General features: G+C 36.0%; 1 protein-coding gene across 2 annotated transcripts in view; it reads right to left on the bottom strand.

Annotated features, from left to right (window-relative positions):
- The window catches only part of LOC118185887 (delta-sarcoglycan-like), a 234,365-nt gene that overhangs the window by 20,046 nt on the left and 191,307 nt on the right, over positions 1-23,012 (bottom strand). The gene's annotated exons all lie outside the window — the stretch shown is intronic.

The following is a 23,012-nucleotide window of genomic DNA, read 5'->3' as shown; positions in this document are numbered from 1 at the left end:
TATTGATTTTAATCGTTCCTGTGAGAACACGCAGAAAATAAATTAAACCCTATTTCCTTGAGTGGCAGTACTAATAAAGTTTCAGCGATCTTAAGCGCATTGTAACGTAACGTAATGTAACTTACGTAAAAGTGCAAAACTTTGAAAAAGCCATTGCAAGAGACTTAATATCTAAAGCTAAAAAAGAATTTAATTCTCTTCGGTTGCTTTCAGTGCGGTATTGGGAATTTGTTAGGTGTCAATTAAAGGAGATTTTATCTGTTTAAGATCACGTAATGAACGTTCTACTGCGTTTACTATATGCTTTCTGAGGACAATACTAAAAGTTAAATTTTGCATTAACGAAATTATTCTACATTTTTGTGCAGTTATTGCTTTTGTTAAACTCTTTTTTGTTATTTTGAAAAACTTTGCATCTAAAAATTCGTATCTCGGACCGATATTTAAGGAAATAAATTCTTTTGTTTCACCTCTAAGTACTGCATACTTCTGCATGTGTAACATAAATTCCTTGAACACAGCATATTTATTTGCAGCCGTTAAACATGAGATCGTAAATGTGCTTAATTAATATTATTTTAAATTATAAATCGTGTACATTACTGCAGACACGTATTTATGAATTCTTATGAATGGTATTTACTTAAACAGGCACCGATATTTTTCCCTGCATTGACAAGATGACATTTTATAACATTTATTGCCCTTTTTTTAGCAACCCATATAGTTTGGCTGCTTTCTAAATATTCTAAGAAAATATCCAGTGTTACGGTGGTTTAACTAAAAAATTATAAGTTTTTACTCTCATATACCCTTTTAGAAAATGATAAAATTTTTATCAAATTTGCAATCTTGAAGAAAATGTTTCCATTTCCATTATCAAAGCCTTTTTGTGATTATAATTAAGAAATTTATTAATGTAATCTTTCACATTGTAACAACATTAACGCGAGAAGTATATCTGTGGTAACTGTGTTTTTACAATCTAAATACTTATTTGGAACCAGTTTTGAAACTTACTCTAATTCAAGCAATTCGATTCTTTCCGTTCAAACTGCGGAATTTTTGACAGTTAATATTACTTTAACATGCATTATTTAATCATATGTTAGACAGTACACTGCAGATGGAATGTATCACCAATACAGAATCTCATAATACTAATGCAAACGCAAAACAAGCACCAAAGTTTCATCATGAACGGACATAGCCCATATCTTCAATCACATGTTGTAGCCATATATTTTGATAGACGTGTTTCGCCAAGACTTGGTGAAGCAGTCACGCAAACAAAGATCACGCAGCTAACTTTCAGATGGAATCGTATTCGGCAGCATACATCAATTTCAATTTTAACTTGACAGATGATCTTTCAGTCTGATTCTCTGCTACCAAGACTGAGATTTTAGTTTATCGAATGAAACTTGTGTTCCTGTCATTCTGTACAATACGGATACAGTTATGGTATTAATATTATTCGCCAGTTTTTGATACAAAACTCTAGAATTTTCTCGTTGCAAATAAACTTTAAACTCGATCCATGTTATCCATGCAATGAAAATTAAATATTTAACATGTAAATTATTATTGAGATTACAGCATATTACTGAAAACAAAGAATAAATTCTGAGTGAATTATTAAGAGTTTTATTCGGTTCTTTTTGTATATTATCTGATATCCTGAGCTTTCTCAGACGGAAGTGAACGTAATACCTTATCCAAAAGTAGGTGCGATATTACTTGAGAATAAAAAATCGCAAATTCACATATTGACCTGTTAAGGAAAAGCATGAGTTAATTAAGAAAGAAGTTCTATGCTAACTTTAAATATTTAACTGCTGTAAGTAATGAAATCCTCATATGGATTACAATCTTCTGGGTTATCTGCAAGAACGAATTCTCCAGGGAGAAAGCTCTACTACAGTTACAAATTACTACACGAATAATGTGACATGACTATTAAAATTAATTAACTTTTTATGCTTTAATCTAATTTAATTAAAAACATGCTTGCAATTTCAGTCATATAGAATATTTTTAATAACTTAATTTGGATGTTTTACAAATCGAACATTTAACTGAGTCAGAAAATAACCCCGTATTATCTTCAAAGTTGGGTAATAAGTGTCAAATTTATGTATTCCAAATCGGAAATGCTAGCTAATATTTTAATAATTACATTTACATCAAATTTATGCATTTTTCGATACATATCTAGCCATGGGGTATCTTAATTTGAAAATGGATGTAAATATTTATAATTATGATTAAATTAATGTCTCGAGAGCTTAAACTTCAAATAATTTATGTTGCTTCAGAGGAAAAAATCAGTTTTGTTCTACTTAAGGGTCTCAAATGTTTCACTTTGACGTCGGCTTCATTTTTTTCATTTTAATTAGAGCAAAAACATTTCTGAATTTTTAATTAGTTATTTTATTGCATTATTTTATAACTCAAGATTAATATTTTTATTTTTAAACTTTGACATCACTAAGATGTAAATTTTTATTGTTCTGATCTCTAAATTAATTCAAATGTTTTCTCTTGAAGTTCTAATATTTTTTTTTTACATTGATTCGTTCACATGCTGCAAATTTGCTTCATTTTTAGTGTATTAAACGGGACAGAAAACGAATAGAAACTTTTATGTTAAATTTGTTTTGTGCAGTAAAATTTCGTTTCTCAGCTCTGAATTTGATAGCATTTAATCATTGATTATTTCGCCAAAAGTAATTTGTAAGAGAACTAACAATTTAAAAACAGATTGCATAAAATAAATAAACAGTTTAAATATTCTTTTTTATTCCATTTATTTAATTTCTTATTAGAAAGACAAAACGTTAGAGGCAGAAATATTTATACTAGTACATAACAATTCAAAAATTATATAAGCAACATTTCGCCGTGAAATAAAATTATTGTATTATGCGCTGACACGTTAAAGCTAAAAAAATTAATGTTTAACAATTAAACACATCTCTTAGTTGCTAAGCACGTAATATGCACAATTAATTTAAAAACTCCCCCAAATAAACAATGAAGACGTGTTAGAATAAAACTAGTTTCAACAGGTGCTAGTAAAATAGTTTCAACAGATGCGAATTAATTTGATAACCAAGTTTATCAAATTAAATCCCTGTTGTTAGTGGTTAAATTAAAAATTATGAATATCATATTATTCATTAACTGCAAATACTGGCATATCGTTCTCAATATTATTAATCATTTTCTTTTCGGCAACAGTACTGACATAAATGGAATTGGTATCTCTGTTGCATATTATAGGCGAAAACATCGCGGGACAAACAACAAAAATAAAAACTTTGTCGTGCAAAAGAAAATAAAGCGGCTCCAAAGGTAATGAAATTTAAAAATATTATTGGTAAGAAATAAAGCACATACAAATCATCGCATGACAATATCATTACAAGCATACGTTTTTTTCAGGCCTCAGAAGTTACAAATGTATATTCGCATAATGATTTGTGAGCGCAAGAAGGAATGATGTATATTTTTGCCTCTATATTTTATGTTTCTCAGTTAATTAATAATTATTTTATACAAATATAAAAAGAAACTTCAAAAACGGAAAATGAGAGAAAATTAACGCTACGCTTAAGCGTTAATTGAATTCTTAAGTTTATGTAATTAAATATTAAACATCATTATTAATTTATTCCTTTTATAAAGTTGCATTGACAGTTTTTCATGAAAAATACAATCTAAAAAAAGATTAGAAAAAGGAAGATGAGTAACTGAATTAGGTTACTTACATTAAAATCGTTTATTTAATTAAGAAATTGTAAAATTCTTTTCTTTCGCTTTTTTAATCTGGTTATTTTTTAATGAAAATTAAATTTTGTTTGTTTCAGTTCATTTGTTCTCTTAAAGTGTCATTTCTTGCAAAAACAGTTACTCGAACAGCTACATAATATCTCACTATGGGATTTATATTTATTAGATTAAAACTCATTAGAACTATCTGCCTAAGGAGAGAAATGCATTTCTAGAGCGCTTTCTAAGTGACTAATTCGTATCACGTCACGCACTATCCGACATTGAAAATGCAACAACAAGAAAGAGTGGCCAGAAAATTATATAAATTTCAGGTTAAACGCACGTCACCAAGTTATGCGAATGATGTGAAATGCTCAGCTCTCCAGCGCACATTCAAGAAGATATAAGGGAAGGAACTTGCAGAATTTTTAGTTTTCGTGGCGTTAATTCTGCTAGGGAAATCATCGTAGAATTTTTGTTCTTGTCTCAGAGGACGCGTATAACAGCAAATATTGCCAGGCCATAATCCTCGGAGGCAGTTCCAGCAGCCAGGCGATTTTACGAGGGGCATGATGATCAGACTCAGAAGGGCAGGTTCGTCCATACGGCAAATCTCAGCTGACACATGCCTGTATGTGTCCACAGTGTACCGGATGTCGTGATGATTGACGGAACAAGGAAATGTGGAACGTGTTCGAAGGGTGCCGGTGTAGCCAGAATGACGTCAGCACGCTTGGATCGACGATGGTGCAACACAAGTCACTTATATCTCCATTCTGTAGTATGTTCAGCACACCCTGTATCCATATCGACCAGAGCCACTTACCGTCAATTGGTGGCAAGTGGCCAGCACTCGTGGCGCCCGTTGAGAAGACTGTCATTGACCCCACATCATAGACGCCAAAGCCTGCAATAGTGCCGGGCTCGAGCGATGTAGACGACGGGAATGGCAGAGGGTCGTGTTCTCAGATGAGTCACCCTTTTGTTTATCCAATGACAGTCGAGGCGTACGCTTGTGGCCTCGATGTGGAGACAGGTCCAATCCGGCAGCAAGTGTGGAAAGCCCCACCGCACAATAGTGCGGCATCATGATTTGGGACGTAATAACGTACACTTCCAGGTCACCTCTAGTTCATATTCAGGGCACTATAATGGCCCAATGATGCGGGGATGATGTGCTGCAGCCAGGGACACTCCCGGACCTTCAGGGAGTTCCAGTGCCCTTTATCAGCAGGATAACACCTTATCATACACAGCTCGCGTCAACCAACCTGCTCTGCAAGGTGTGCAGATGCTTCCCTGGCTACCGTTCGCTTCTGATCTCTCACCGATCGAACACATTTCGGATGTGACTGGACGCCTTTTGCAGAACCTGCCATTGCCGCGTTCAGAAGACGAACTGTGGCAAATGGTTGATAAGAAATGGAGATCCATTCCTCAGAACTCTATCCACAGTCTTATTGACTCTGTACCTGTGTTGCTTCGTGTATCACAGCCCAAGCTGGTCCTATAGCCTACTCAACCGACGTTGTTCTCGCTCCATATTATGCATATCATTTCAAAATAAAGATCACTTATTGTTCGTTGCTGCTTCTCTCTGTTTGCCGAGTTTTATCACTTTCTCGCCACTCCTTCTTGGTATTGCATTTTCAATGCCGGGTAGTGTACATTAAGAAAATAACAAATGTCCCATTCAGTCAACTTATTCGGTGTGTCGAACTACCAGTGCTTAGCGACTTTACCGTCGGCCACTGTTAGCCATTTCAGCAGAAGTGTATTTACGGAAACTGTTACATTAGTCATCGGGAAGATTTAATTTTTAAATTATACTTAGATAATGTAAGCACCTTTTTAATTTTTTCCCAGAAATAATATATAATTACACTGAACACTCTTGGCAACTGTCTTCCTAAGAAGATTCATGTTTCTAAGAACATAAATACACAGGTATTAAGCGATACCTCTATAAGATGACCACAGAAGTCTAAAAAGGTGAGGAATTGCAAATGGTCGCTGCCTTACTGTGCTACGAACAACAGCAGACAGTGGTACTAAATCTTATTTCTCTAAGGCGAAACGTTTCAGAAGAATGAGTTATAGTGTCGTCGCTTTAGAAGTGGTTCATTTTACCCAACGTTTCAAATTTGATGTGTTGAATCTCACTGCTAAAGCTTGAAATTAAATTAAACGTACATCATTCGTAGCTGGAAAAACTGAAACTTGGAGATGTAATCGGGTTTCCTTCGATGAAGTAAACAGAAGAGTATCTGTTTCATTGAAATTACTTGTCATGCTGAAGGTCCTAAAAAGCGAATGGAGAACACAGGGAAGTGTGAAAAGAGAAATAAGGAAAAATAAGTGCGCAGGATTCTATCTGACCAAAGACTGGTGATGCACTGACTCAGAAGGAAATAGTCTAGAAAACTGGAAGCAAAAAGCAAAATGAAATATAGTAGCGACGGCTGCAGTAGAGTTCTGGAATGTGTAGACAAATCGTTAAATTGTACTGGTGATTAGATTGAATTCAAATTCAGTGATATCATAACTTTATGTAGTGTCATATAGTATGAAAAAGTATCAAGAGGCATCTGAAAAAGTGCGAAAAGAACGCAACAGCGAACATTTTACAGAAGAAAAATTGAAAAAAACTTCAAAAACTTTATTACTATTTAGAATATTCTTCAAATATTTCTTAAACTTTCTTTATGAAGAACTCGCACATTAATTAATTAAATTACATAAAATCATTTTAGAACCCGTGCATATCCATGCGTTAACCTCTTAGTGACAAACGACGATATAACGTCGCTCGCAACATTTTCGAAAATGGCCATCGGCGAGACATTGCTGCTATGCGTATCCAATGGCTCCTTACTATCTGCATGGCGACAGAAAAAAAAATCGGTCTAAAAAAAATTCATAAAGCGTTATAAATGGTCTAATTTCATTGCCAAAATATTAAGAATTAATTAATTGCAAAAGAATCAAAATGTTTGCTATTGATGCTATTCTATGACTTTCAATAAATATTGAACACAATATGCATCACTTTTTTCTTTATTTATTTTGTAATATACTGCTTTTTGAATTTTTTAATATCATTTTTAATTTGGTTTTTATGAGCTTTATACCAATGCTTCTTTGCAAACCTTAGCAAATTTGTCAAATTGGCCCAGTCGCACAAGTGTGATACTTACGCTCAGCACTAAAAGGGTGTAAAGTTATTAGGTATTTTTTCGGAAACAGGAGAAGCGGAAAATGAGCAACGCCTTCGCCGGGAATCGAATCACTCACATCTGGAATACGCACCCAGCGTGCAGACCACCACACCACGAAGGCATGCTAGAAAGGAGGGAGAAATACCTTATAAGGGTCAATAAGCAAACATAATTGCAAATGCTTGCGGCTTCATAACTGTTGCCGGGAGAAGTATAAAATAATTTATTATTGTTGTATAACTGAATGAAACTGTTTTGTACTGTTGAATAACTGAATGAAACTGTTTTGTACTGTTGAATAACTGAATGAAACTGTTTTGTACTGTTGAATAACTGAATGAAACTGTTTTGTACTGTTGAATAACTGAATGAAACTGTTTTGTACTGTTGAATAACTGAATGAAACTGTTTTGTACTGTTGAATAACTGCGTGTATATTAAAAAGGGATTAAAATTTTATGTTACTTATTATTCATATTGCTACTTTCTGACCAAAGAAAAGAAAACTATGAATTAAATGTGAAACTGTTAATCTTTTTAATCTACTTAATTAAATGAATCTGTATGCATGAATATATATATGCAAAAGTGGCAGAGGGCTTTACGAAAACGAAGACAAAGAACAGCGATCCAAAAGGGTTTGATTAACTCTAGTTTAAACGTTTCTGGGTTCTCTTTTTAAAATGCATGTTAGCTTTAGAACACACCATCGGGTGAAATGTTGTTTCTAGTTGCTTGATTACTAAGCACATGGAGCTTTTTATCCAGTGACCGGAAATTTCACCTATGTTATATTATCAAAATCGCCTTTAGTACGTAAGATTCACAGAACTCCAGGAGTTAGGCTTACTCTCTCGGTGACTTACCCGTTCTGACGGTGATATCGTGTTGCAAACGCTCCGCAGTAAAAGCTATTGGTGAGAATTAGTGGTAAACAAATTCCTTCCCTTTGTTAGGCTTGCCCCTAATTACCCTAATATTGATGTAAAAAGATTCCTTTGCAGCTTCTTATCTAGCAATATTTTTCATGATTCGTCAGATAGAGGATATTATTCTGTAAAATTAAAAATTACATTTCAAGAAATGGGGTAAACCATTATGAAGGAGCGAGTCAACAGTCGGTAAAAGGTATTTTTAACTTTTCCTGTGGGCAAATTATTTCTCAAAAAGATCCATTATATAAAATTTCCTTAAAGGCACTTATAAATGTTTTCAATTACGTATCCTTTGTTTAATATACGTAAATAATATACATAAAATCAAAAGTAGAGATTTTCTAGTAAAGTGTACCATTGAAATACACTGGTGTGCAAAAATTAAGGACGAAGTCGAAAAATTAGCATATCAGCTGAACGAAGAGGCAGAGCGGACAGAATCTCCTGATTGGACAGACCAATCAGGAGATTAAGTAAGGTGATGTACGGTAGCACATGCGCAGATATGCAGGTAGACGTAATGGGGGAGTGTCTGAGTAGTATAAAGCATGTTGTCGGTGTAAGATCAGTATTTCTGGCAAAGAGATTGCACGCCGTATTGCAGTTAAAATCACACCGAGTTACTGCCTCAGCGAGAAATGGCGAATAATCAATCTGTTAGACGACATCTGGATGCTTTTACCCGAGGTCGAATCATTGGGAAGTTGGAGGAAGGCCGCAGTGCGACAAGTGTGACAAGAGTTCGGAATTGCTCACAGCATCGTTTCACGACTTTGGAAACAATTTCAAACTACAGGAACAGCTATCCGGGGGTTTAGTAGTGGTCGTCCACGAGGAACCACACCCGCAGATGACCGGTATATTGCCTTACAGGCCAGAAGAAACAGGCGGCAGACAGCAGGAGAAATCGCTAGACACATGACACTGGCGACTGGACGACCGATATCGCGTTTTACCGTGGCCAAAAGACTGCACGGTGGTGGTCTGTTTGCACGACGCCCTGTACGGTGTGTACCTCTAACGCCTGCCCATCGAAAAAGGCGTTCTCTGTGGTGCCGGGAACACTCGAATTGGAGAGACAATGAATGGGGACGAATACTCTTTACAGATGAGAGCAGATTCAGTCTGAGTAGCGATTCTCATCGCATACTCATCTGGAGAGAGCGGGGAAGCCACAATCATCCCTCGAACATCATTGAAAGGGACAGGTATGGAGGTGGCGGTGTTCTCGTTTGGGAAGGCATCATGCTTGGTAGTCGTACAGACCTTCACATCTTCGACGCAGGTTCAGTCAACGGGACCCGTTATTGTAACGAGATTCTTCTTCCATATGTGCGTCTTTTTAGAGGCGCTATGGGTCCGCAGTTCCTTTTCATGGACGACAATGCACCATGTCATCGCACAGTAGCTGCCACACAGCTCTTAGAGAGTGAGGATATTGAACGTATGGATTGGCTGGCACGATCTCCGGATCTCAATCCTATCGATCATGTATGGGATTTTCTAGGCAGACGCTTGGCAGCTCGTACCTTACCACCAGTAACGATTCCGGAGCTTCGATTGGCGCTGCAAGACGAATGGGCAGCAATGCCTCAACAACTCATTGACACCCTCATTCTCAGCATGGGCAGACGCTGTGAAACCTGCCTAGCAGTCAGGGGAGATCACATCCCCTATTAAAGACCGGATGTTTCTTGCTGGGCACCCATCACAGGGATGTTTCGGCCTTCAGTCGGATTGCGCTCCATGCTACTTTTTCAATAAAGCTTTTTTTTTATCCCTCTGATTTCTCTTTTAGTAAGTGTTGCTTACATTACTCATGTCCTTACGTATTGGGGATCTTACGGTATTAAATGTGTTGATTTGGAAAGCTTTTGTACAAAGTTATATTGAAAAAAACCGTCTCGTCCTTAATTTTTGCACACCAGTGTATATGCCACTTTTTAATAAAATTAATATCACGTTTTCAACGTAAAGATAAAGCATAAAATAAAAGAATCAGCATGCTTGATTAAAAATATCTTGTTCCAAGATACCTTAGATGCTTTTAGTTTAGTGCGTAAAAGAGCAAAATTGCTTCATTTTCCGAAAAAAGAATTGCGTCTGATAATCATGCACGAAGCGAACACGGATATTAATTTTCAGTTCTGATTTATATTCAAAATCATATGTTTATAAAACGTTTAAAATCGAGCATTATAAACAGTGACACCTTTTTCATTCACAGCAGTTGCAACAATTCCAAATATGCAAAATTGTGTTGCCAATCGTTCATTCATTGAAATAAAAATAAATGTAAAAATGCACGCAGTTTTATTCCTTGAAAACAATCTCTCCTGATGGTACTCTCAATAAAGTTTCTGTTTTATTAATTTTTATTCTTAAATAACAATTTACAGGAACAAATAGTCGTCTCAAACTTATTAGTAAAAATGTATTGTTGTTGCTGTGACTTATCTCAATTGTCTGGCAAGTAACATCACATCAAGCTTACAAAATTCATTGTGGCAAGGAATTCACGATTATGCCTCTCGTTGGCAAAAACTTTGAGCACCATACAGGTGACAGATACGACTTTGCTCAGTTGCGCCCCGATTTTGATGGAGACCGCTCCAAGAGAACGGGTTCGAGGAACTCCCAGCCCTTTTCCTCTACCACAACCTCTCGAGAGGACTTTCGGCTCACCGCATATTTAGATAGTCGCCCATTCCGCAAGTACACTATATATTTACAAACATCCATGCCTTCTCCGGGATGCAAACGTGCACCCTTCGGTACGGCAGTCAGCGTTGCTAACTACTATCCCAGTTGGGCGGCACTAATTAAAAATGTTCCGTGGGCGAAGACTGACCGCAAAATTAAACGTCACTAAGAAATGCGATGATTAATGCATTTCTGAGTTATCTATTTCTGCATAAGTTAAAATAGCTTGAAAACTCAGAAATTCTAAGCAAAAGCATGACCTTAAGAAATAAAAGGCATCGGCTACTAATTTTAATTACTAATATGAGCCAGTTTTCTTTTGAATATCCTCATCGAAACCACATTTGATAAGCAATAATCTCTCAAGTGTTTAGCAGCAGTTGTGACAAAATACCTATCTATGAACATATGGAACATATTTCACAATAAGCCGATTATTGTTCACATCCAGGGAATGGATCAGAAAAGTTAAAATAGAGCGAACTATCTGAAAGACTACCATTTACAGCTCTATATATGATACTCTTCCTTCTATGACGCTGTTGATTTTGAAGAAATGAGATTTAATACCACAGTTTTATAACAATATTGTCATTTTTACAGCTGGTCATCTTAAGCTCCGTTCACATGCAACGCTCCTTCGCACAGCTGCCGTTAGCAAGAGGAGAAAAAGGAGACATGAAAGAGTTTCGTCTTTAGGACCCGTTCAGAAGACCGCCGTCTTCCTTCCCTTTACACTTAAGCCTCTGTGAACAATCACGTCTCCGAATTGGCCGATTTCTAATATTGTTTACACATTTTTAACGTTGTCTACTGTTGTTAATTTTGTAATCTGTACTTTCGCAACTGGTATTTGAACTTTCGTAATGATTTCTGAAAAATGAATGCATTTTAATTATTATTTTTATTATTTAGTTCACTTTTGATGCTTGTCGCTATGGTTAAAAGATGGTCATGGATTTTTAAACTGCTTCCCAATAAGATATAGGACTCAAACTTTGTACATACACTGCTTGTGGATGTGGTGTCACGCTTTTGATTTTTAGAGGATTAGATTTTTTTTTCAGATTTAAAGTTGAAACGATTTTTTGCAAATATTAACAAATAAACTGAGAATCTCAGAATATTGTTGCGTGCGTACGGGTTCGTTACAAAATGAATGCACAAGTCCGATGAAAAATGAAGAAAGTTTATTATTATCACAACAAATATGATCAAATGTCCTAACATAATCGTGCAGTATCACAATATATCACAGTAGTTATCTTCTAACTACTCATTAGCTATTCAAATACCAAATTCGTAACACTGCCCCCTTCCCAAGGACTGCACGTCCCGGGCAGTACAATCACTGGACAGGAAGCCAAACTTATAATTGAGGCATAAATACAATAATAAGCATTACATTACAATAACAAACAACATGAACAATAAATTCAATAAATAAAACAAATCAAATGCTAGCAAATAAAAATCAAATACTAAATACACATTTAGAAACGAAAAGGACCGTGGTCTTACACTATTTACAATTATTCACACTACGTACTATGGCCATAGTAATGAGCTAACCTGTCGTAATGAACGACCTTAGGTTTAGAGTTCGAAGACTTACGGATCCGAACCACGACGTCATTCAGCCTGTTTAAGACTATGTACGGGCCATCCCAAGGTGGCTGTAATTTCGGACAAAGTCCTTTCCGTCGAGTCGGATTCCACAACCACACCTTGTCTCCTTTGTGGAATTGATGTTCAGTAGCTCTTGTGTCGTATCGAGTCTTCATCTTCTCCGTCGCCAAGTTGACTCGCTCTCGTGCAAAGTTGTGCATCACTTCAAACCGGGCCTGAGATCTTGATTATATTCCTCAGACGATGAAGGAGCATTCGGAGGGCGATCAAACAATAGATCACAAGGCAGACGAAGGTCACGACCGAAGAGCAGCTGTGATGGAGAATATGAAGACCCGATACGAATATGAAGACCCGATACGACACAAGAGCTACTGAACATCAATTCCACGAAGGAGACAAGGTGTGATTGTGGAATACGACTGGACAGAAAGGACTTCTGTCCAGTCGTCCGAAATTATAGTCACCGTGGGATGGCCTGTACACAGTCCTAAACAGGTTGAATGACGCCGTGGTTCGGATCCCTAAGTCTTAGAACTCTAAACCTAAAGTCGTTCATTACGACAGGTTAGCTCATTACTATGGCCATAGTACGTAGTGTAAATAATTGTAAATAGTGTAAGACCATGGTCCTTTTCGTTTCTAAATGTGTATTTAGTATTTGATTTGTATTTGATAGCATTTGATTTGTTTTATTTATTGAATTTATTGTTCATGTTGTTTGTTATTGTAATGTAATGCTTATTATTGTATTTATGCCTCAGTTATAAGTTTGGCTTCCTGTCCAGGGATTGTACTGCCCGGGACGTGCAGTCCTTGGGAAGGGGGCAGTGTTACGAATTTGGTATTTGAATAGCTAATGTTAGTTGAATTATAAATAGAATGGTTTTATTTTCCGCGCAGTGCAGCGGGTCACGAATATTAAAAGAAAGCTAAGCCGGAAAATTGAAAATACAAGAGCGCGTGCATTTAACATTTAATAAATATCTCTTTTTGATTTCGAAAAAGTACTAGAAAATTCTCGCGCGCGATTTTAAAATGTTATAAAAGGAGGAAAACCTCTCAGTTCGTAGTAGTTAGCTAGTTTGTTGTTGTTTTAAGAGTTTGTTTAGAAAATTGCTCTTGTTGACTGTAGCGAATTCGCGGATTAGCTTTCATTAGCTGTTTTGAATTAAGTTCTCTTGAACGTTTGAGTAGTTAGAAGATAACTACTGTGATATATTGTGATACTGCACGATTATTTGAGGACATTTAATCATATTTGTTGTGATAATAATAAATTTTCTTCATTTTTCATCGGACGTTTGCATTCATTTCGTTACGAACCCGTACACACGCAACAAATTTTTGGGGGCTTGGCTGGGATAACCATTCTGGATAGGTCGACGAGTGTTGAGGCTACTAATAATCTTTGTGGGCTATTACAGTTATTGTGATATTCTATGATGCCGTAGCGGAAATTTCTGTTTTCGGCTATGGATCCAGGAAGTAAAATGTCTGTTCTTGCCGGTATTGTGATAGTGTCTTGTGCTATGATTTTATGGATAAATTTCACTCCATCATCATTACTTCCGAATAGGGCTATGTCCTCAGATGGAGAATGCAATTCGTTATTTTTAGAGTCTAAGGAAAAATTTTATTTCCTTAGAAAGTCCAATCCGAATATGCAAGGATCAGTGATCTCTGCTACATATGCCGTGTGATGGTAAGCGGCACTTCCAAACGTGATGTTAACGTTTACTTTCCGTCGATGTCGATCTTCTCACCGGACACATTTTGGAGGGTAACGCAGGGCCTCGTCCAGATAAGTTTGCTTACCAGTTGTTGAGCCAAATCTTTTCGGATGATAGTAACGTTGGCTCCTGTATATTGTCTCATTGAATCTTCGTTAAATTTTGTTCAATAAGAATGTTTATATATATGTATATATATATTATTTATCTTTGTTAGAAGTACCATTTGTTATATGCATTTACTTTTCTATTAGTATCTGGATTATTTTAGTATTTGAATTTGTATTGTATAGATCTTATCGATTGTATTGGGTTGTTTTCTCGATATGTCTTTAACTTGTTATGCATGTATAATTATATGAGTATATATCTACTGACTGTATTTGAATATGCATTGCATAGATATTTTAAGAATAACATTTTGCTTTTGTATTGGTCATATGTTCGGATTTTTATTTGAGTTTATTATTATAATTATATTTTAATACTGTTGGTATTTAAATCGCAATACCATTCTGTTGTAAGAATATGACTTTCTTTTGTATAGTATATCTATATCTAACATTGTATACTACTACTCTTTAACACTTTATGTTTTGCATTGATATGCATAGTCCTTTAACTTAGTATTGTTTTGCACTGGTGGTTCATGAAATATTAACATTTGTAATTACATACTCGTGTTTGCATTATATTGTACTGTTGGACTTGTATTGTATTATACAGTCTATTTATATTTACAATCTCATTATGTACCAAATGATCATTGTATTATAATTGTCAGAGAATTTCAGTATTGTTATCATATGTACTAATATTTGAAGCAGTAGTCCTTTAACTTACTATTATTTTGCACTTATGGTTCACGAAATATTTGCATTTGTAATTATATCTTACTTTTTACATTGATATTGTACTATTGGACTTGTATTATGCAGTATATTTATAATTGCAATTTCATTATGTACCAGTTGCACATTGTATTATAATCGTCAGAGAATCTCAGTATTTGCTATCATATGTACTAATGCCTGGACGGTTGGGTGAGCGTTGTGTGGAGGGCGCTTTTGGTCAGTTTGACTGCCCTCTGGATGGTCCGAGCGTTGGGCCTCGGCTTTTGGTGCTGGGCGCAAATGTGGCTCCTACACATTGGCTCTAGACAGTGGTGGGCACGGTGCAACACCGATTAACCATTATGGTAAAGGGACAGTGCCCGTGCCCCCCGTTACCTATACCTATACCTACAGGGAACTCCATTAATATGTCCTATTATGAAAAGTTCATTACTGCCGCCTCTCACTACAGAGATCTGAAGCGCTTTAAACTGGAGCTTTTCATTATTTGGCAACCTCCGCCCCGCAAGATGGCCACTAATTAGTTTCACTGCTGCTTGCTAGGAGCGGTCTTAACATCCGTGCCCTGGGGTGTTCTGCAGTTCCGCCGTATGTGTCCTTCATCTCCACAGTTCCAACATTTTAAGGTCGGTTTCTTTTCATTGATATTTCTTCTCAAGTCATTGAGTTGTCTAGTTAAATCGTCCAGACGAGCAGTGACTTGATCCCCTGGCTCCTGAACTTGAGCACCTCTGACTGGGTGGCGGTCTCGACGAGTGGCTTGCTGGGCTGCCTCGAATTTCATGCCGTACACTAAAGCGCTTTTCAAATCTTTAACATCCGAGATTCGCAGTGCTTTCTGTATTTCAGGGTCCCGGATGCCATCGATGAAATATAGCAGCGACAGGATTTCTCTTGTTTCTGCCGGTCACTCCGAAAAGGCGTGATGTGACAGCCTTTCAACATCTGTGGCGAGCTCCTGAAGTGTTTCGGTGGGCTTCTGCTGACCGAAACACACGAAACTCGGTGGGATTTTAGTTGAAGCTTGCTGTAGTCTTTTAAACACTTTTCTCTGAAGCGCTGCTCCAATGCGCCAGATAGAGCTTCAAAGACTAATCTATGGTTTTCGGGAAGAGCCTGCAGGATATCCGCTGCGTATGCTCTCAGAGAAGCGGCGACATGACAGGCTTTAGCTTGGGAATCCCATCCATTCGCATCCGCAACTATAGAAAATTGGGTCTTATACACTTGCCAGGATGTCTTCCCATCTTATGTGGATAGCTGCAGAGATGGACGATCAGGCATCGCTAGAAATTTTAAACCATCCGAATTGCTCCCTGCCGTCGCTACGAATTTTTTTTAATTATCAACTTCTCTGGCAACTGCAGAAACCCTGTCATCAATTTGTTGTTCGATATGTTCTTGGACGACATATACTTTTTCTTCAATTTGTTATTCGATTCGATGTTGGACGGCTGAAAATCTTCCTTCGATTTGTTGCTATACATCAGAAACTCTCTCTTGAATTTCTCCAACTTTATTTTCAACGGCGTCTATTCTGCCTTCCATAAAATCAAATTTGTTTTCTATTATGCACGTAATCTCTTCCTTAATATCTTTCATCTCGTTTTTAACGGATTCCTGGCCCAATTTCATCTCTTCCTGTCCCGCTTCCATTTCTTCCTATCCCGCTTTCATTTCCTCTTTGACGGAGTTAACGGCCCCTTCCATCTTTTCTTGGAAAGCAGCAAATGCTGTCATGAATTGCCTGAATTGGTCTTCCATCACTCTTGTAATTGGCATTCAAAAATCCGACTTCTGACACCAAAAATTATAGTTTGCACCATAAACCACAGTGGAGGAAAAAATAAATACAAATTTTTAGCGTAATTCTTTTTAAAAAATATTTTGGGAGAATTTTTGAAAATCGTTCATATTTTTAGACTTTTTGATGCCCATTAATTTTAAAATTTCATATCTAAAAATATATCGATTACAAACTTCCGACATTTTCACAGCCTATAAAACAAACTTTTCGCATTTAAAAAAATGATAAAGGAAATTAATTAGATGATTTTTTAAGTATTTTTAAAAGATATGCAATGAAGCAGAATGGGAAATATTGGGCATCAATTCGAAACATCGGTTTCAAAGTAATAATCTCATTATACCACACTATATTTATGACATTACTTATACTATATAAGTTGCTATTGTTGCCAGTTGTTAGTTCAGCATGAGATCGGAGATATTTCTGAGTTAACTTTCTCTTAAGATGCGTTTTGCATTGCGTTCTGTTTAACGTTCTTATTAGATTGAAGCATAATTACTGAATATACTTAGTGATATTCTACACACTAGTACGAGTATTTCTGTGGAAAATTCCAGAACTTTGAAGTATTTCTGTTGATAAAATTAATTTAACCTTTTGGATTTATTTCGATAAATCATTTTACTTAAAGTCCTAAAATATATACAGATATGGACTGAATTATTTATTAGTTTTACTGCTTATTTAAAATTATATACTTTATAGAAACAAGGATGAATTTTGCAAAATAAAATACTGAAAAGAAAAATTATTTGAAATGAAAATATGACTAAGATCATATTTGTTTTGAAGATTTTACATAAAAGTGTATTTTTAATTTTTCTCAGAAACTAATTCATTAATTGCAAAATCATTCCTTGAAGTTATTAAGAAAAGACATTTTAATTGCAAAATTTTTCTTCAAAAATTTAAATTAAAAAAAAATTACTAGCAAAAACTTTTTTTCAGCTTAAAATTATTGTCTTACAAAACCATTTAGTAATATTCATAAAAAGTAGATAAAATGGTTAAATAAAAAAAATCATTCAAAAGGTACCGAGTCTCTTATCACGTTGAAGCCGATATGCACTTGTCTTAGCTTTAGTTTTAATTTGAACGATACTTCTGGAATACCCAGCATCAGATAACCTTGTCTGTATTTGTCTATAATTTCCTTATCTTGTACAGTTCTATCTAATTTTTGGGGGGATGCTATCACATCCCCAGACATCTATCAGCGCGATTGTTCCTCTGACAGTCCAGAGAACAATAACTAAAATTAAGTGAACCGCGCAATCGCACAGTATTTGTACGGGAAATCCCCCAATTAGCCCTTCTCCAGAGAGGTTGGAGCATTCTAGCAAATTCTACCTCCAATTCGGAGAAGCAGTTAATGCTTGTTTGCCATGTGAATGGGACACGTTGGAAGAACCGGTTTTCCCCGCCGGTCGAAGCTGCTCTTGTGAACGGGGCTTTAGGTAGATGTTTCACTGTATCAAAATCGTAAAAAACAACCTTATATTTAGCGTAGGTATAATGAAACACTCAATCGATTTCGAGGGCAGCTAAAGGTCCCTCCTCATCAGGAGAAAGAAATACATAGAAAGAAGAAAATAGGAATCCCAGAAACACGTGGTGCTTATCAGCACTGCACGTGGTTATAACTAGATTTTTAATCAGAGTTGCACTGGCCGCCTACTTTTACTGAGCCAGGCTGTCTGATCAAGCATAAAGAAATATTAGCGAAGTTAAAATAGGGAGCGAGGGGCAAATGCACATTACGCTCAAAATCTGAACTTCAAATAATGGAAAGCAACCACTGAACGGATTTTTATACCCTCTGGTAGTACCAAGTGCGAGGAGGTAACGCCATCTATCGGCAAAAATAATTGAATTAAGACAGTAGAATTTTAAAGGCATTAGGAAGGACTGGATTGGACTTCAAATCATTAACTAAACTTTCTAAATTTTTGTGAATGTGAAAAGCCTCAAGAAAATCCAATTCGCCTATGGAAGAAGCCTTTTGGATGATTCTTGCAGACCCAAAATCAAAATTATGGTTAAAAGTCCAGCTATGATACGCTATTGAAGACTTGTTAATTTCCCCTTTTTTGACATAAGATTCATGTTCCTTGATACGAAACTTCAACGCTCTTTTTGTTTGGCCAATATATCTTAAACCACACTGAAATGATATACTATAAATTCCCCAAGAATTCAAGACAGAAACGCAATCTTTTAGAATCGAAGGGTGAATTTTATTAATAGGGGAGAAACCGACTTGAAAATTGAATTTCTGGAGAATCCGTGCAATTTTATAGCTAACAGAAGGATAAAATGGAAGCACGAAAAGGTCATTGATATTATTTCTAACAGTGGAATGTCTTCTTTGATGGGAATCTGAAAATTTTTTGACGGCTTTATCAATAATCACGGGAGAAAATCCACGGTCAATCGCAACTGCTCTCAAATAATTAAGTTCATTGGTAAGCAAAGATTCAGAGGAACAAACTTTTAGCGCGCGGAAAACATAATAGTAAAAAGAAGCCATTTTTTGCTTAACAGGGTGGCATGACTTGGCATGGGGTGGTAAACAAACTGCAAAGGGTTTACGGTACACAGTGGTGCTAAAATCGGTTTCATTGCGGATTATAAGAATATCGAGGAAGGGGAGGGAATTGTTGGATTCAATTTCAAGAGTGAATTGGATGGCTGGATCAATTGAATTCATAATAGATAGAATCTCAGATAAATCCTCTTTATAACCGTCAAAAAGTGCGAAAGTGTCGTCAACATACCGAATCCAAAGACGAAAAGATAATTTATCAAATAATTTCATCTCAAAATAGTGCATATAAATGTCAGCAAGTACCGGACTGAGAGGATTACCCATAGCCAATCCTTCAACTTGACGAAAATATGCATTTTGGAAAACAAAGTGGGTTTGACTTAGAGAAACTTTAGTAAGCGAAACCAACTCATTAATTTCAGTATGTGTGAAGTGAAATTCCCGAAGCCTAGTTTCAAGACAATTTAGTGCTCCTTCGACCGGAACATTAGTAAACAATGATTTGACATCAAATGAAACCATAATGGAACGAAGTGGGGAAATATTTTTAAGTTTATCAATGACTTCAACAGAATTTTTTACAGTGTGAATATTGTTATCAAGTAGAGGAGAAAATCTGGAAACTAAATATTTGGCCAAAGGATATGAAGCAGTACCTATGTTGGAAACAATTGGTCGAAAAGGAATACCGGTTTTGTGGACTTTTGGAAGAGCATAAAGTCTAGCGCAATTAGTAATAGGCGGAATAAGTCATTTCTTCAACTGAGTTGGCAGAATGTGGGAAGATTTAATAGCACTTTTTACTTTCATGAGGTCCGAAGTTGAAGGATCTTTAGGGATCGAGCAGTATGGGCCTTCATTTATCAATTTAGAGACTCCAGTAATATATGTGTGTTTGTCCATAACAACGATCTGTCCGCCCTTATCAGTTTTAGAGATAATGATATTAGTATCAGAATGAATTTCACGTAAGATCTCATTTTCCTTTTTGCTAAGATTAGAACCCAAAGATTTATTATTAAAATTAACGTTATGAGTAATTAGGTGGCGGATTGTATCCTTCTGCGTTTCCGAAATTTTGGAGAATTCAAAGGCTTTCTCTATAGGGGCGATGATTTGAGGAATTGAAGGTTTAGATGTCTTTGAAAAGTTGAAATTATATTTTAATACTTTTAACTGATCCTCCGAAAGATTCCTATTGGAGATATTAACGATGGAGTTAACGTTTACAGTGGGAAGATCAGCTAGATAATTGGGACTATCCGACTGGTGTGTGAGTTTTTGGAATTTAGAAATGAGCACATTTTTATGCCGTTGACAAACGGTATCGGTTCTAGACCAGGATGTATGTTCAAATGAGAAAAAATTTTCAGTGGAATTAGCAATTTTTAAATGGAGGTAATATAATTCAAATTCAATTTTAGATAAACGTTTGCGTGTGTCCCTTATAATGTGACGAAGAAGTGCCAATTTGAATTTATGCAAAATTTTTGAAACGTGAACGGAAGCTTTAAGGCTACATTTCACACGTATAAATTTGGGAATGAAATTTTGATGTTTGCATTTAAGTAGAAACTGTAGATGATTCAAGAATTTCGTACGCTTAAGGCGTAACTTACAAAATCGGTTCCTGTCAGTGGACATATTGTGAAAAGGGCACAAGCAAGAAACAAGTGAACAAAAGAAATGTAATTCCGAAAGTCAAAACAAGTAATTACTTATAACATGAAAAAAACACCAATAAATAATGAAGACAATTTTCATCAACAAATGACAAAAACATTCCAAAAGGAGAGAAACATCCAATACTGAAAACCAATAGCCACGTGGAAAGAAGCAACGAAAATCAAAATCGTGCACGTGGTAAACCGAAAAAATATAGAATTACCTCGAAAATGCCGGTTGATAGCATAAACCAAATCCGAAAAAATGATGGCCACGTGGAAAGAAGTAAATAAAATGGTGCACGTGGTAAAACAATAAACAGTAAAATATTCTCGAAAATGCCGGTTGATAGCACAAACTAGACTAGAAGAGAAACACGCTAATGTGACAATCAAAATCGTAAAAAACAACCTTATATTTAGCGTAGGTATAATGATACACTCAATCGATTTCGAGGGCAGCTAAAGGTCCCTCCTCATCAGGAGAAAGAAATACATAGAAAGAAGAAAATAGGAATCACAGAAACACGTAGTGCTTATCAGCACTGCACGTGGTTATAACTAGATTTTTAATCAGAGTTGCACTGGCCGCCTACTTTTACTGAGCCAGGCTGTCTGATCAAGCATAAAGAAATATTAGCGAAGTTAAAATAGGGAGCGAGGGGCAAATGCACATTACGCTCAAAATCTGAACTTCAAATAATGGAAAGCAACCACTGAACGGATTTTTATACCCTCTGGTAGTACCAAGTGCGAGGAGGTAACGCCATCTATCGGCAAAAATAATTGAATTAAGACAGTAGAATTTTAAAGGCATTAGGAAGGACTGGATTGGACTTCAAATCATTAACTAAACTTTCTAAATTTTTGTGAATGTGAAAAGCCTCAAGAAAATCCAATTCGCCTATGGAAGAAGCCTTTTGGATGATTCTTGCAGACCCAAAATCAAAATTATGGTTAAAAGTCCAGCTATGATACGCTATTGAAGACTTGTTAATTTCCCCTTTTTTGACATAAGATTCATGTTCCTTGATACGAAACTTCAACGCTCTTTTTGTTTGGCCAATATATCTTAAACCACACTGAAATGATATACTATAAATTCCCCAAGAATTCAAGACAGAAACGCAATCTTTTAGAATCGAAGGGTGAATTTTATTAATAGGGGAGAAACCGACTTGAAAATTGAATTTCTGGAGAATCCGTGCAATTTTATAGCTAACAGAAGGATAAAATGGAAGCACGACAAGGTCATTGATATTATTTCTAACAGTGGAATGTCTTCTTTGATGGGAATCTGAAAATTTTTTGACGGCTTTATCAATAATCACGGGAGAAAATCCACGGTCAATCGCAACTGCTCTCAAATAATTAAGTTCATTGGTAAGCAAAGATTCAGAGGAACAAACTTTTAGCGCGCGGAAAACATAATAGTAAAAAGAAGCCATTTTTTGCTTAACAGGGTGGCATGACTTGGCACTTCTTCGGCATGATTGGCACTTCTTCGTCACATTATAAGGGACACACGCAAACGTTTATGTAAAATTGAATTTGAATTATATTACCTCCATTTAAAAATTGCTAATTCCACTGAAAATTTTTCCTCATTTAAACATACATCCTGGTCTAGAACCGATACCGTTTGTCAACGGCATAAAAATGTGCTCATTTCTAAATTCCAAAAACTCACACACCAGTCGGATAGTCCCAAATATCTAGCTGATCTTCCCACTGTAAACGTTAACTCCATCGTTAATATCTCCAATAGGAATCTTTCGAAGGATCAGTTAAAAGTATTAAAATATAATTTCAACTTTTCAAAGACATCTAAACCTTCAATTCCTCAAATCATCGCCCCTATAGAGAAAGCCTTTAAATTCTCCAAAATTTCGGAAACGCAGAAGGATACAATCCGCCACCTAATTACTCATAACGTTAATTTTAATAATAAATCTTTGGGTTCTAATCTTAGCAAAAAGGAAAATGAGATCTTACGTGAAATTCATTCTGATACTAATATCATTATCTCTAAAACTGATAAGGGCGGACAGATCGTTGTTATGGACAAACACACATATATTACTGGAGTCTCTAAATTGATAAATGAAGGCCCATACTGCTCGATCCCTAAAGATCCTTCA

The sequence above is a fragment of the Stegodyphus dumicola genome, chromosome 8 (genome assembly GCF_044657685.1).
Source record: "Stegodyphus dumicola isolate Sdum_Otavi_A_Nest chromosome 8, ASM4465768v1".
Taxonomy (NCBI): Eukaryota; Metazoa; Arthropoda; class Arachnida; order Araneae; family Eresidae; genus Stegodyphus; species Stegodyphus dumicola.
Note: the sequence above shows the minus strand (reverse complement) of the source record. Positions and strands in the feature narration are given on the sequence as shown.